This window comes from Girardinichthys multiradiatus, chromosome 19, assembly GCF_021462225.1.
Source record: "Girardinichthys multiradiatus isolate DD_20200921_A chromosome 19, DD_fGirMul_XY1, whole genome shotgun sequence".
In the NCBI taxonomy this organism is placed as follows: domain Eukaryota; kingdom Metazoa; phylum Chordata; class Actinopteri; order Cyprinodontiformes; family Goodeidae; genus Girardinichthys; species Girardinichthys multiradiatus.
The window spans coordinates 11,532,125-11,546,744 of record NC_061811.1 but is presented as its reverse complement, the minus strand read 5'-3'; the positions used below and the strand labels follow the sequence as shown (position 1 = coordinate 11,546,744).

At 37.6% G+C, this 14,620-nt stretch overlaps 1 protein-coding gene across 4 annotated transcripts in view; it reads left to right on the top strand.

Moving 5' to 3' along the window:
• The first annotated feature begins 6,248 nt into the window (after positions 1-6,248).
• gabrb1 (gamma-aminobutyric acid type A receptor subunit beta1) overlaps positions 6,249-14,620 on the top strand; it is a 70,324-nt gene continuing 61,952 nt past the window's right edge. For 2 of the 4 annotated variants that reach the window (XM_047346169.1, XM_047346168.1), the window contains exons 1-4: positions 6,249-6,427; positions 6,564-6,735; positions 7,842-7,971; positions 14,468-14,585. The gene's annotated coding sequence lies outside the window, so the exon portion shown is untranslated. The remainder of the gene's footprint in view (positions 6,428-6,563; positions 6,736-7,841; positions 7,972-14,467; positions 14,586-14,620) is intronic. The other 2 variants (XM_047346171.1, XM_047346170.1) reach the window with 2 other exon arrangements.

The window sequence follows — 14,620 nt, the reverse complement described above, 5'->3', positions numbered from 1 at the left end:
ATAAATCAATGTTAAAAATGCTCCTGCTGCTCTAGCGTATGGTGCCTTTTGTATTCTGGATAAAACTGTATTAGAGATTTGAGATTTCATTGTTGGCATTTAGTCAGTCCATCCATCCAAAAAAAAAAAGGTTTGGAGGAAGGCATCCAGGAGGCATTCTAGTCCCGTTTTGAACATGAAGGAAAAGCAGCAGCTAGAAGCTCCTCCTGGATGACAATGCTTCTCACCCTATCTCTAAGTCAGAGCCACCCTACAGAACAAGGAAGTCAGTCGTTGCATCCAGAATCTCGTTCTAACATTTAATTTCAATTCAATTCAGTTTATTTATATAGCGCCAATTCACAACACATGTTGTCTCAAGGCACTTCACAAAGTCAGGTACATACATTCCAATTAATCCTAATCATTGAACAGTGCAGTCAGATTCAGTTATTTATTCAAACTGGATAAAAGTTTTTCTATCTAAGGAAACCCAGAGGATTGCATCCAGTCAGTGACTTGCAGCATTCCCTCCTCCTGGATGAGCATGTAGAGACAGTGGACAGTCATTGGCGTTGACTTTGCAGCAATCCCTCATACTGAGCATGCATGTAGCGACAGTGGAGAAGAAAAACTCCCTTTTAACAGGAAGAAACCTCCAGCAGAACCAGGCTCAGTGTGAGCGGCCATCTGCCACGACCGACTGGGGGTTTGAGAGAACAGAGCAGAGACACAAAGAGAACACAGAAGCACTGAACCAGGAGTACTTTCTCTGGGAAGGAAAAGTAAATGTTAATGGATTTAGCTCCTTTAGTCGTTTCATCTAGAAAGAAAGAACAGATAAAGTCTGAGCCAGTTTTCAAGGTTAGACTCTGAAAGAGAGCACATAGAGTTAGTTACTGTTAAGCTCAGTCAATTGCCATGTCTAGGAGAGAGAAAGGGTTAAACACTGAAAGACAGGGCTATGTGGATCATTGGTAGAGGGTGAGCATTAAGTTGTTGGCAGCAGAAGCTCGGATGATTCCCCTCTCCAGAAAGATGTCACAGGTAGACACAGAGTCAGGCCAGGTGTAGCTTCTAGGAAGAGAAAAGAGAGACAACATAAAGTTAAAAGCTGAAATAACAGCAAATAATGCAAAATTGGAGAGTATTGTGAGAATGTTGCAAAGAGAGTGAAAGTGGTCAGTGGTTTACAATTCCTTGGAACATAGATGGACCACAAAAACAGATAACCAGGCCGAGGAAGAATAGAACATCTTCCTAGGGCCAGGCTTGTCGTGCTGAAGTCACTAAAAAATTCCTAAGTGTTCAGTAAATGTTGATCTAATCATTAGATCAGACTAGCACCTTTGTACTTTATAATTTTCCAGCCAAGGAAAGTATAATTCTTCCAAAACTTTTTCTTTGCCTTTGCATTCTTATAGATGTAATGATTTTAAAATTTTGAGTCTGTGTGTGTCACAGAATATGGCAGAGAATGGCTTGTAAAAATTCATCCTTTCTCCCTCACTTTATCTGGACTCTGAAAGAAAACTGTGAAGGGCAAGCAAGATTTAAATGTGGACACAACTTTAACATTCTGAAAGAGACAGCTTGCAGTCATATTTCTAACCTGAAAATATCTTGTTCTGTAACACCATTATCTTATTTGCAGAACAGCAACCAACGTGCTTTAGCAACATGTGCAGGATATTTTGCACATGTTGCAGCAGATTAGCATCTAAAGAAACACAAACTCCTATTCACAGCATTTGATGATGACATGTCTGTTGCATCACATCAACAAATATGTGAGTCGATTTATATGTCATTGCACTGTTTAAAGAAACGTCTGACATGTACCCTGACAAAATAGCAAAAAACGCTGGAGCAAACAAAGTGTATTAGGATTTTGAATCTCCTATGAGACATCAAGTTTATGGAAAGTCACTCACATCTGGAGATAAAACATCACCTTAAAAGCTACACATCAGTTTCAACAGAAAGATGTGAAGATCTTGTTCAGCCTCCTTTCTCTACTGATGACTGTTAGCACTCTGGACTGCACGGTTCCTGGCTTTTCTGAGAACATAGTTTTACTTCAGGGGTCATAGTGGATCCAGGCATCAAATGTCCACACTTAGTCAGAGATACAGTCACAGTGCCCTGAACATGATTAAAGACACAGTGAGCACAGGATGTGAAAGTGTCTGAGAGTTGATGGCAATGGAGGAATGTATAAGGAATAAATGTTTGGAAATGTCTTTAGAGCTCATCCAGGAGATGTTGCCTGTGGTTATAAATCCAGTTGTATTCAGCTGGAGCTGAAAACGTTATTCAGTTTGACATTATTTTTACTCTTTATATATTTTGTTTACATCAGTGGAAGACAGCTATATTTAATCTTTAATATCTGTGCTCGTCTTGCAGAACTGATGTTCTCATGTTCACCATCAGAGTCTGAAGGACAGTAATTCAAACAGAAACTCATTGCATTTACATTTATCCTAGATGATTCAGTTCATAAATGGAGACTTAATGTTCTTTAAACTTTGAGAACAGCTTCATTTGAAATTTAAACTTTATTGACTTTCTGGCAAAACAAGTAAGTCTCCCTCAGGGTAGTTGTTTTTCATCCTCCAACATATGAATGACTGGTTTCTTTAGCTTTTAGAGACACAGTGAAAAGTTTCATGATTTATTAATTTATTGATGAATTTGTATCATTTTGTCACTGATAATGATTATTTGTTTGTTATTTCTTTATTTAGATATCTATGTATAAAATATGTTCTCTTGATTTGTTGAGTCTGTTATTTATATGCTTATTCTTTTATTTTTGCATTTAGTTTTTATTATTTATTTATTCATCAAGTTAATTTGCAACTTGTTTATTTACTTGTTTAGTCTTTTTTATTTGTCTTTAATAATTTTCTATTTTATCCATGTACTAAAGATGTTTTGGGTTGATTTAGTAATTGCTTTTCTTTCTCTTTAATTATTTGTTATTGTCATGGTATGACATCCTTGGACTTGGTTTGTGTTTTTGTGTTAACTGTTGCTTAGGTCTATGTTTTCCTTTATTGTTAATTAGTTCCACCTGTCCCTTATGCCTCCATGTCTCCTTGCCACACCTGTTCTTGGTTCCTGTGATTACCTGCCTTTGTTTTCTCCCTGTATTTTAGTTGGTCTGTGTTCTTTGTTGCCCGCTGGTTCCTCCGTCACTATTCCTCGTCACACCCTGGTTTAGTCTTGTGTTTTTCTACGTGCCTGCAGCAGTGAACTCTCATGTGAGTTTTTGTCTGGACTCTTGTGATACCTGAAGTGACTTTTTGCTTCACCTGGAAATCACTTAATAAACCTCTTAACTCATTTAATCATGCGGCTCCCAAGCTCTTGTATGCGTATTGGTCCGATCCAAACTCAGAACATGACAGTTATTATATGCATTTATCTATTTTGGGTGTTCATTCTGTTTTCTTCTGTTTGTGTATCACACTGTATTATAATTTGTTGTTAATTTATTTGGTTAATCTTTTATTTACTGATTAATTGTGCATTAAGTTTTTTGCTTATTTTATTTAGAAATTTATTTGTTTTCTAGTCCGTTATTTAGTCACTAACTCAGTTGTGTATTTATTTATTTGTGTTTAGAAGTACTAATTTACTCCTATCATCTCTTAATAATCTTTTTTCAATTTATTAGTTAGTTTGTTAGTTCGATTATTTTATGAAATGATTTATTTTGTTATTTTTATTGGTTTGTTCCATATTCTGCAGACCCTTTGCAGGAAGTGTATATGGAATACAAATGTTAATGGTTTCATTTTAGTTAGATCCGTTGTAATGAATGTTACTTAGGACTATGTTACACTGACCTTCTCACTATCATTGAGTCACTTCTTCACTCTAACCATCTAAACATTTAGACCTGATCTCTGATGGAGACTCTGATTCCTCCACATCCTTACAGCCATGCACGTTTGCTCCACTTTACCCCATACCAGATGCTCTCCTGCTCCTCTGATCTCCAAAAGGTCACATTGATGAAAACACAACAACCCCAAAGGAGGCCAACACAAACCAAGAGAATGTTTAGAGTTATGTAGATATACAAAAACTGGACAGTTTGGAGCAAACTTGACTCCTGAGATTGAATTACAAACTCAAAAACTAACACCTCCATGGGTGAAAGTAAAAATTTAATTCCGCCTTGATGGATTCATTTGCTGCATCACGATGCATTAGTTACATTTACAGCGACAATGAGCTCTGATTTTTCATCACAGCTTATCATCATATTTCCCAGCAGCAGACAAATCATTTTTCAGTTATAATCTGTTTATGCTAAGCGGACATTTTTAATGAGTTTCATGTTTTAAACATGGTGACTTTGGCTTTTTAGTTAGATCAGATTTAACTGTCAAGGACAACAGGAAGGTTTAAAGCGCGGCCCTGTGGTGGTCAAATGTCACTGAGATTAAAACAACAATAAGAAAATACATTTTCGGAAAAATGTACAGAAAACTTGACACAACAGATTACATAGTGATATTTATCAAACAAGAAATAAAACTAACATGCTGGGAGGAAATAACTAAAGCTGGGAGGAGATAACTAAAGGGGCATTACAGTCTCTTCCTCGTGGGAAGGTAGCACCCAGGCGCTGCGGGTCAGGTGTTTTGATTAACGGGTTTTCACCAGTGTCAGAACATCTGAGAAAGCAGCAGGTTTGTCAGTTTGCTGCTTTTGAGCATACGGGTGTGAGCTAACAAAATATTGAGGTGGAAAGACATTAGCAATCATTTTAAATTAGCATCTGTTGCTGCCTATGTTTCCAAATTACTCATCATTATACCATCATTATACAAAGACAAAGATTTTCAGAATGCTGCGGTCCCAGCATATTCACCTCAATGTCTGACCATGCAAGGCTCAGAGAAGTTACAAGATAAAAACAATTACCCCATCTCAGACTCTACAGCCCTTTGGTAGCACGTAACATGTTATCCTATCCATATATTCATTGGTTACACTCATTCATTCATTCATTCATTCATCTTCTATACCGCTTATTCCAAAGTGGATCACGGGGAAGCTGGTGCCTATCTCCAGCAGTCTATGGGCGAGAGGCAGGGTACGCCCTGGAAGGGTCGCCGATCCATCGCAGGGCAACACAGAGACATACAGGACAAACAAACATGCACACACCCATTCACACCTAAGGGCAGTTTAGAGAGATCAATTAACCTATCAGTCATGTTTTATGGTTTCAGTTCGTCTAAAATTGGGTGCGGGGGAAACTGTTCATACACCGAAACAGGGATTTTGTTTCAGGGACCCTCTCCTCATTCTGCGACAGTGTAATGAGACCAAAGTTTTCTTATATATTTTGCACAGCACCATGCTTTGAGAAAACCAAATGCAGCCTACAAGGACAAACATCTTATAACAACTATCAAGCACAGTGGTGAAGGGCGGATGATGAGGGCTTGTTTGGCAGCTACCGGACCTGGGCACCTTGTTGGCACTATTTTGAGCAAGACCTACTCTGTATAACAAAGACCATCTATCTGAGGACAGCTGAAACTTGACCCAAACAAACAGGAAAGTGATTCGGGACAGAAGAGCACGTTTAAAGCAAAATGGCTAAAAAAGACAAGAATTGAAAATCAGACTTTAGCCTGATTGAAGTGCTGTGGTGGGACCTTAAAAGAACTGTTCAGAAACAAATGTCTGCAAACCTCAATGGTACAGCCAGACAACAATTAATTAGAGTTATTGCTACTAAAGGTGGTCTGCAAGCTGTTGCATCAAGGTGTGAAATTAGTTTATCCCGTAACCATATTTTACTAGATGCAAATGTCTATTACTTACTATATAGTAATAATACAAAAGCAGATTTTGCTTTAATAATAAAGCAGCTTTTCTTCTGTGATCAGTAACACCGACATTTATCTATCCAAAATTAAAAATCGCATAGTTTATTGTCTGCTCAGCCTCCTTAGTTTTTTCTTGTACATTCTTAAATTAGAGCACCTTTCTACAAAAATAAAACAATTTTACATCAAGAACTGCCTCATAAACATTCAGGGTCCTCATTCCACCATGGACCCCTGAGCACTTGAATCCCTGGAGATTTTCTCAATGACACTGTGTGTGCCTTTCGTGTGTGTCCATGAATATCCCCTCTGCATGTTCTCTGTGGTTCATGTTTTTGGAAGAGCAGTTGTCATGGATCTCTCCGTCTCCATGACAACATGTTTTTAGCTTTACAGATAATTGTGTCTACTCTTTTTGTTATTTAATCATGCTTCAAAGCAATTTTTTAGTGTTTCTCTGTTATTTTAAATTTACGTTCTGCGACCCTGTACTGGTTTAGTCAAGAAAAAATGTAACAAAGAGATAAATGAAAATATTTAATAGTAAACACTTAATAATTAGGTTTGAGCTCCTGAATGAGATCCAGGTATGAACTCTATTTTACTATTTTGTACTGATATTTTCCTTGTTTTTTCGGAAATATAGGTTGATTCAGCGTACTCAAAGTTTTTCTGACAACATTATTACTGTTTCTGTGTTTCTACCTGCTGATCCTCTCTAAGGTGTGCGACTGAGCAAGGAACAGGTGCCCCAACACAGCTCAGTCCCTTCATCAAGCTGCCTGCCTATAAGAAGCTGCCAGACGGCTCCTCTTCCTCTGGATGTGGAACCACAGTGGCTGTATCGTCTTCTAGAGTTGTTTTCTAGTGATCATCAGATAAAGCCACACAAGAGGTTCGCAAATGGATTAATTTCTCAAAGTGTTATGTGCACACAGCTACCACTCCTGGTCAAACACGGTTTAACACCCAGACACATTAGTAACACACACAAGACTGTGCTGCAACAGGGCAGCCATGAAAATTACGGCAAAAAAGAAATCAATTGATCCTAATAAATGCTTTTCATGGATTGTTCACGTATTCATTCATATAAGCAAAAGTCTCATTAAATTATTAAACATTTCAATATAATATACTAAATAATTTGTGAAAGTTTTATTAACATGCAATGACAAGGTTTCTGCAAGTTTCAGTAAGCAAAATTGAACACTTTTTAAAATCATTTTGAGACTCTTATGAATTAAATGAATTCATAATTGTAAGAACTTAAATACTAGATAGCTTAATTTTGACATATTTAGAAACTTAAGCAAGTTAAACATAACTTTCAACAAATAATTTTCTTACAAAATGGCGCAAGCCTCTCTCAACAGAGAAAATTATGTTTAATGTTAATCAACTTTCAAATAAATATATATTTATTTACTTACATTTTAATTAAAAAATGCCTTCTCAGTAATCAATGGAAACATCTTCTTTAGCATTGCAGAAAGTACACTACAATTAAACTACATCCTAAACCACGGCACACTGCGGTAAATTCAACTCCTATTTTGTTACTGTCTGCCTTGTAGCTCAATGGAAACCTTAGAGTGGTACTGGTTCTAAAAAGAAGAAGAAAACATCAAGCATAAAAAAGGCAGAACCAAAGTGGTCAAGAAATGATTTCCAGAGTACAGAACTAACCTGAAGCGACCCACTTAGAAGAACCTGTGGGGGGGAACTGAATCATAAATATGAAAAGTTCAAACCCATTGGATTTTCAGAGAAATCTTCGAGAAAGCCCATCAATTATGATGATTATTATGGTGAACATCCTTTAGGACAATAAGAACAGCTTTGCTGATATGGTTGACGTGAGGAATTAGTATCCACATGTTCATGGACAGTCATATCTGGACGGAAACAGTTGAGACATGTTTCTTACATGAATTGCATCAAGCCTTCCTTCTACATTTATGTCCATGTGAGTCTGTTTTGACCTTTGTTTTCCCTCAGGAGAGACTTTAGTTTCACATCCGGCTGGAAGAAGCTGCTAACTGATGAAGTGTTTATCTCACTCTGTATGCATGGCCATGTTCTTCCCCTAACATCGGCGAGAAGAACCCCAACACATGGATTGACTCAGGTTGGATTACTGTTGACACCACAGGGCTCATGTTAGCTCTCACCTTTCACTATAGATTTCCCAAACAATCAGGAGCAAATAACCAGTCACGGATGGGCAGCGGTCTTCTGCTGCCCATCCGTGTACTTCCTGCTGAATTCCAGTCTTGCTTTGATTTTTTTCCTGGACAGAAGTGACTTCTTTGCTCCCATTCTTGTTCAAATCTCTTCACTTCACTGTAAATAAAACGCCCAATGCCAGTGGTGTGCAAGCTCTGCACTGGTGGCAAAGTGATTCTGTTGAGAATTCCTTAGCAGAGGCGAATGTGGGATTTTGAAAGCTTTTCAAAACAAATATAGCTCTTTGTAGTAATTTAATTAAACTGCATTTAATCCTTTCAAATCCACCTTTCAAAATAATCTGCAAACAAAAACAGAACCTGCACCGTCTGTTGGACACAATATTTGTGTCAGCACAGAAATTTCTAACAAAAGACTGGACAAAATCTGCTGGTTAGCTGTAGTAAAGTGTTTATATCACAAGATGGCACCAACAAGGCATGAAATTCCTCACATGTATCATCCATGAAAACTTCCATCAATGTAAAACATTTTATAAATTCCTAGCGTAAAGCTTTGAGTTTTATAAAAAAGATTGTCTGACAAATTTTTTAATTTAGATGAAACAAAAGCATCATGTCTGATAGCCTGATTTTAACATTTACACTGAGCAGGGTAAATTTTAAATGCAAATAATTTGATCTTTAGGTTCTGAAATTACTCAGTTATAAAGACCGCTGTACAAAAGTATCCAACAAATATCACGCTGACAAACGCAAATAAAGATGAAACCGAAGGTTGAGCTGTAAAGTTTTAATGACCTCTTAAAGCCACTAATGAGGAGCTTATTCAAAAGGCAAAGTAAAAATCAAGCACGCAAATAACCCAGCAGCTCATCAGGAGTGCTCTGATTTACCCTGCAACAATCACATGTTGGTTCTTGTGTGGGAGGAGAGAAAATCTGTTGATTGGTAATAATTAGAAATGAATAGAGCGCAGAAAAAAATAGAAAAGAGAGAGCAGCAGAAAAATGGTGACAGCAGCTTCCCAAGGATCACGCAATTTCCTGGGAATGAAGTCAGTCATGTTTCCTTGGAAATCAAAACTGCTTCAGATGTCATTATCACAAGGAATTTTTCTTTTTTTTTTTTTTTGATTGATTTGATGTAAATTCAGCCTCTAGCTCCATATACTGGGCAATATGTAAAGAGGCCTGAATTACACATATCCTGCTTTAGCTTGTGGGACTGTTTGTGAAAAACATAAAGTCAAATCACAAATCCATAAAAAAAAAATTTCGGAAAATGACTTCCCTACAATTTTAACTTTAAATGAACTTAAAAACACAGTAACTGTATCAGTAATAAATCTTGATTCAATTTTCCATATTTCAACATTGAAGGCAAGAATCTCTGACACTGTTCTGTGGACAGAGAGAGAACAAGCTGGACTTGACGAGACAGATGGTGGAAACAGAGCAACAGAAGGAGGACTGGGAGGTGGAGAGCAAAGGAGGAGTAGTAAATGATCTGGATATGTGGGTGACACCTCGGGGTGACAACTCAAGGTTACACCTCAGGGTAACACCTCAAGATGATATGGTGGGATGATATGTATGAAGAGAAGGAGGAAAAAACGCTCCATGCCACAAAAAAATCAAGTGTTCAAGATCTGAAGGGACGGCTGCTGTGACACATGCAACTGCAAAATGTTGACATTTTTCTCATCAGGGTGAGTCTGGGCTTTAGGATGAGGACTTCAGAAATGTTGGTGCCTGTCTGCAACAAGACACCATGGACACTGAGAGAAAGAGATAGATCACCTGCAGGAGGGTGCTGCTCCAATCTGTCATGGTAAAGAAGGAGCTGACCTGAAAGGAAAAGCTTGAAATGTACAGTTCTATGTTGCAAACTTCATCTATAATCAGGAGATGTGAACAAGTTCATAAAGATGGATGGATGGATGGATGGATGGATGGATGGATGGATGGATGGATGGATCCATTTCATGTGCATGTACAGCATATTTTCGTAAACCTCTAGCAGCACTCAGTTTCACAACACATTGCTTTACACTTTTAATGATTTATTTAAATATACTTAAATGAAGAAAAATCTTACTGCATACAAGTACAGCTCAGAAAATTTTAATATAGTAAAAAAGTTCAATATTTTTGTCTCTTATTTCAGAAAAAGAAACTTATATAAAATGTAGATTTATTATACATGGAGTGAAATATTTGAAGGGTTAATTTCTTGTAGTTTTGATGATTATGGCTTACAGATAATGAAAACCCAAAATTCTGTATTCTAGACAATTACACAAAATTAATTAAAAAAAGGGATATTTTAAACAGAAATAATAATGCATTTTATTTGTAGACATTTTTAAGGACACTCAAGATCACTGCACAAAAGCAAAGATATAAATCATGGAACTAAGAAAAAAAAACACTGAAACTGTACATTATCATAGAAGACTTCACTGAAAGTTAAAAGAGCGACAAGACATGGAAATGTGAGGCTTCTAAGGAGTATGTTCATTTCTGTGCACTCCATACTTGGGCCTTCTTTTGCTTGAAATACCGCATCAATGCCACGCTGCATGCAGGCGATCAGCCTGGCTTCTGACATTGTCTCTGGTTAAGGGGTGGCTTGACACGAGAAATGCAACATTTGTAGCATTGTGTAGGATTTGTCAGTCTTCTGAAGGCTCCGGTTATCCATTTTGCCGGCGCACCTTTTCCTACCAAATTTTTCCTTCCACTCAACTTTCTATAAAAATGCTTAGATACAGCACTCTGTAAAAAAACTGTTTCTTCAGCAACAACCTTTTGTGGCTTATCCTACTTGTGGGGAATGCTAATAACTGTCTTCTGGACATCTGTCAGCAGTCTTCCTAATGATTGCTTAGCCTACTCACCCAGACTGAGAGACCATTTAGAAGCTTAGGACACCTTTGCAGGTGTCTTGGGTTAATTAACTGATCAGGGTGTGACACCATGAATTTCCAATATTTAAGGTTTTCACAATTTTCAAATCTTTTGGAATACAAAATTTTAGATTTTCATAATCTGTAAGTCATAACCATCAAAATTACAAGAAAAAAAAGCTTGACATTTTCACTCTATGTGTATGTATCTATAAAATACAGGGGTTGGACAATGAAACTGAAACACCTGTCATTTTAGTGTGGGAGGTTTCATGGCTAAATTGGACCAGCCTGGTAGCCAGTCTTCATTGATTGCACATTGCACCAGTAAGAGCAGAGTGTGAAGGTTCAATTAGCAGAGTAAGAGCGCAGTTTTGCTCAAAATATTGAAATGCACACAACATTATGGGTGACATACCAGAGTTCAAAAGAGGACAAATTGTTGGTGCACGTCTTGCTGGCGCATCTGTGACCAAGACAGCAAGTCTTTGTGATGTATCAAGAGCCACGGTATCCAGGGTAATGTCAGCATACCACCAAGAAGGATGAACCACATCCAACAGGATTAACTGTGGACGCAAGAGGAAGCTGTCTGAAAGGGCTGTTCAGGTGCTAACCCAGATTGTATCCAAAAAACATAAAACCACGGCTGCCCAAATCATAGCAGAATTAAATGTGCACCTCAACTCTCCTGTTTCCACCAGAACTGTCCGTCGGGAGCTCCACAGGGTCAATATACACGGCCGGGCTGGTATAGCCAAACCCTTGGTCACTCATGCCAATGCCAAACGTCGGTTTCAATGGTGCAAGGAGCACAAATCTTGGGCTGTGGACAATGTGAAACATGTATTGTTCTCTGATGAGTCCACCTTTACTGTTTTCCCCACATCCGGTAGAGTTACGGTGTGGAGAAGCCCCAAAGAAGCTTAAAATCCCTCTGACCACTGTGCAGGACTTGTATATGTCATTCCCAAGACGAATTGACGCTGTATTGGCTGCAAAACGAAGCCCTACATCATACTAATAAATTATTGTGTTCTAAAACCAGGTGTTTCAGTTTCATTGTCCAACCTCTGTATGTGTTTCCTTCTCAAAAATTAATAACAACAAAATATTGAATGTTTTCAGAGTGTTTAAATTACTTGAGCTTTATTTATATTTAACTATATGTAACGTCTCATTCAAATATGGGTAAACTGCATCACTACAAAGCAAATCTTCCTATGCATGAGGTTGATAAATTAGACAGACAATAAACACTAGTTTGGCACAATCTCTTTGATTTATCAGCCTGTGTGCGTCTAACATTTTTCAGGTTTTTATGAATGTGTATTAGTCTCTTAGTTTGTTGGCAATGCTTGTCAAGTCAGAATTAGAATCTACATTTAAACTCAATTTAAATCTGAAGCCAGAAAGAATAAAAATTGTATTAGTCTGAAAACAATCAAAGCTCTTGTATTTGTTTTTTGGGTGGGACAGTAATTTTCCACACACACTGACCTTGTTGCAATATGATGGTGGTGAGTGAAACTTTCCTTCATCCCAGCATCAGACACACAATGCTTCTGCTGCTGCAGGCTTGGAGGCATGCTGCCTGCTGGGTAAGTGCTGTTGTCAGGGCAGCTTCATCTCAGTGTTGGACGCCTCCCCACAGCCAGCAGCGAACCAGACTTCTGCTGCATGGCTTCACTCAGTCATATGAGATAGCTCAGGATTCAAAAACACTCGGCTGTGGACACTGTAGCATCTATATATACGCTTTTAATTATTTTATTTCTTTAGGGACCATTCAGAAATGTTTTACAACAAACAATTTATGTGGTGTGTTTCAGTCTCATTTTGTTTGTTTAAGTAGTGCATATTTATGTATAAAGATGTGCTTCACTTGTATTTATAAATCCAGGAAAGTGGCATTTGCAAGAGTTCTCCTTTCATTAAGTTGAGAATGCCCTTCGTGACCCTTTATTCAGATTCTCATTGGGTAGTCAGTAAAATATTTTAGAAGCAATTGTGAAATTCTTTAAAAAGACTATCATCTGTTCTGTCCAAAAGATCTGATTTATCTAGGTTTCATCTGCACTTATGAGGGTGCTGCTCCAGTCTGTCAGCTGCGCTACCTTAGAGATAAGTTGAGGAGCTCTTCAGATCTCAGAGTGGAGCTGCTGCTCTTCCACATAGAAAGGAGTCAACTGAGGTTGTTCAGGTGACCTGGATGCCTCAAGGATGCTATTTTCAGTAAATGTTCTGTCTCAACTTTATATTATTCTGTGCCAAAATTACCATCAGATAAATATTTGAGATGTTCTGGATGTTTCAAACAGCAATTTTCTTTGAAAATCGGTGACCTTTGCTGTAATATAAAAACATATACACAATTTCTCTTAGAATCAGGATCAGAATCAGAATCAGAATCAGAAAAGCTTTATTGCCAAGCACGTTTTTGGACATACAAGGAATTTGTTTTGGCGTAGTCAGTGCAATACAATACAAATTAAACAGTATAAACATATCTAAACAGTATAAACATATCTACAGGATATGTATGAGGCATTAATGCTACATAATGCCTCATTTTAAAGTATAGAGTGTATAAGTGCAGAGGTGATTTGCTTAGCAGCACAGTTTAAGGGGCACATCCGTGTAAACTCACTTGTAAGGTTCTTCTAGGGTTATGTGTCTTAAATGCATAGAAATACTATAATTAACTCTGACTGAGCTTCATTATGCATACATAACAAACCATGAAATCACATTTTCCGATATCTATACAAAAATGTGTTCTACACTAAACAGAGTTTCCTTAAAATACAGTTTCATATAAATAAAAGCTTTATTATATTTTGAAAACCATCAAAGGGAGCATTTTAATACTTTTCAGCTCTTAGAATTATTCAAGCATAAAAACTTGAATATATGGACTTATGAAAACTAAATTCTCTAATTGTACTACAGATATTTTAAATAAGTTTGTTGTGTGTGAAACCTATAATTTTTGTAAAGAAAATACACTGTTAATTTTCCCCAAAATATTTAAATAGTTTTATTTTCAGCAAGTTTCTTGCTTCTAGTGCTGCTTTCTGCTGCCACCAGGTGTTACTTATTGTGACTCACCTGGTCTGTGTTACTGATCACTTTATGAATTCTGACTGTTGTCCATGTTCATTATCAGGTGAAGGTTTAGTTTCTGTCTGCAGAATATTTTTTTTTGAATGTGGGAAATCTTGTTTAGTCAGTTTCCTTTCCTTCTGGATTTCTTCCATACAGCAAAGTTAATGAGTGAGTTCACGTTTTGTTCTCTACTTTGATCCAACTGTTTTAATGCTAAGGTTTGTCTATATTCAGGCCATCACTCATCACAAAGTTAATCAGAATCAGAACCTGACAGGTCTTCTGTTTTCTAATATGTCAGGCCATGTGGAGAACTTTAAAGGAGAAGCATCTCAAGCGGAAAAAGGGCCTTTTGTCGGGGTTCTGGTTGTGTGGGTTGTTTTTGTTCCTGTCTGCTATTGTCTGTGTCTAACCTCTAGTAGGCGCTGGTGACCGTGGTGTGAGGTGACAGGTGTTCCCCATCCCCGATGATTACTCCCTGGAATATTTAAGCAGGAAGCGGCCAGCATCTCACTGCTCGAGTGTTAGCCAACCGTGGTATAGCTCAAGCCAAGATTCCTTGTTGAAAACCT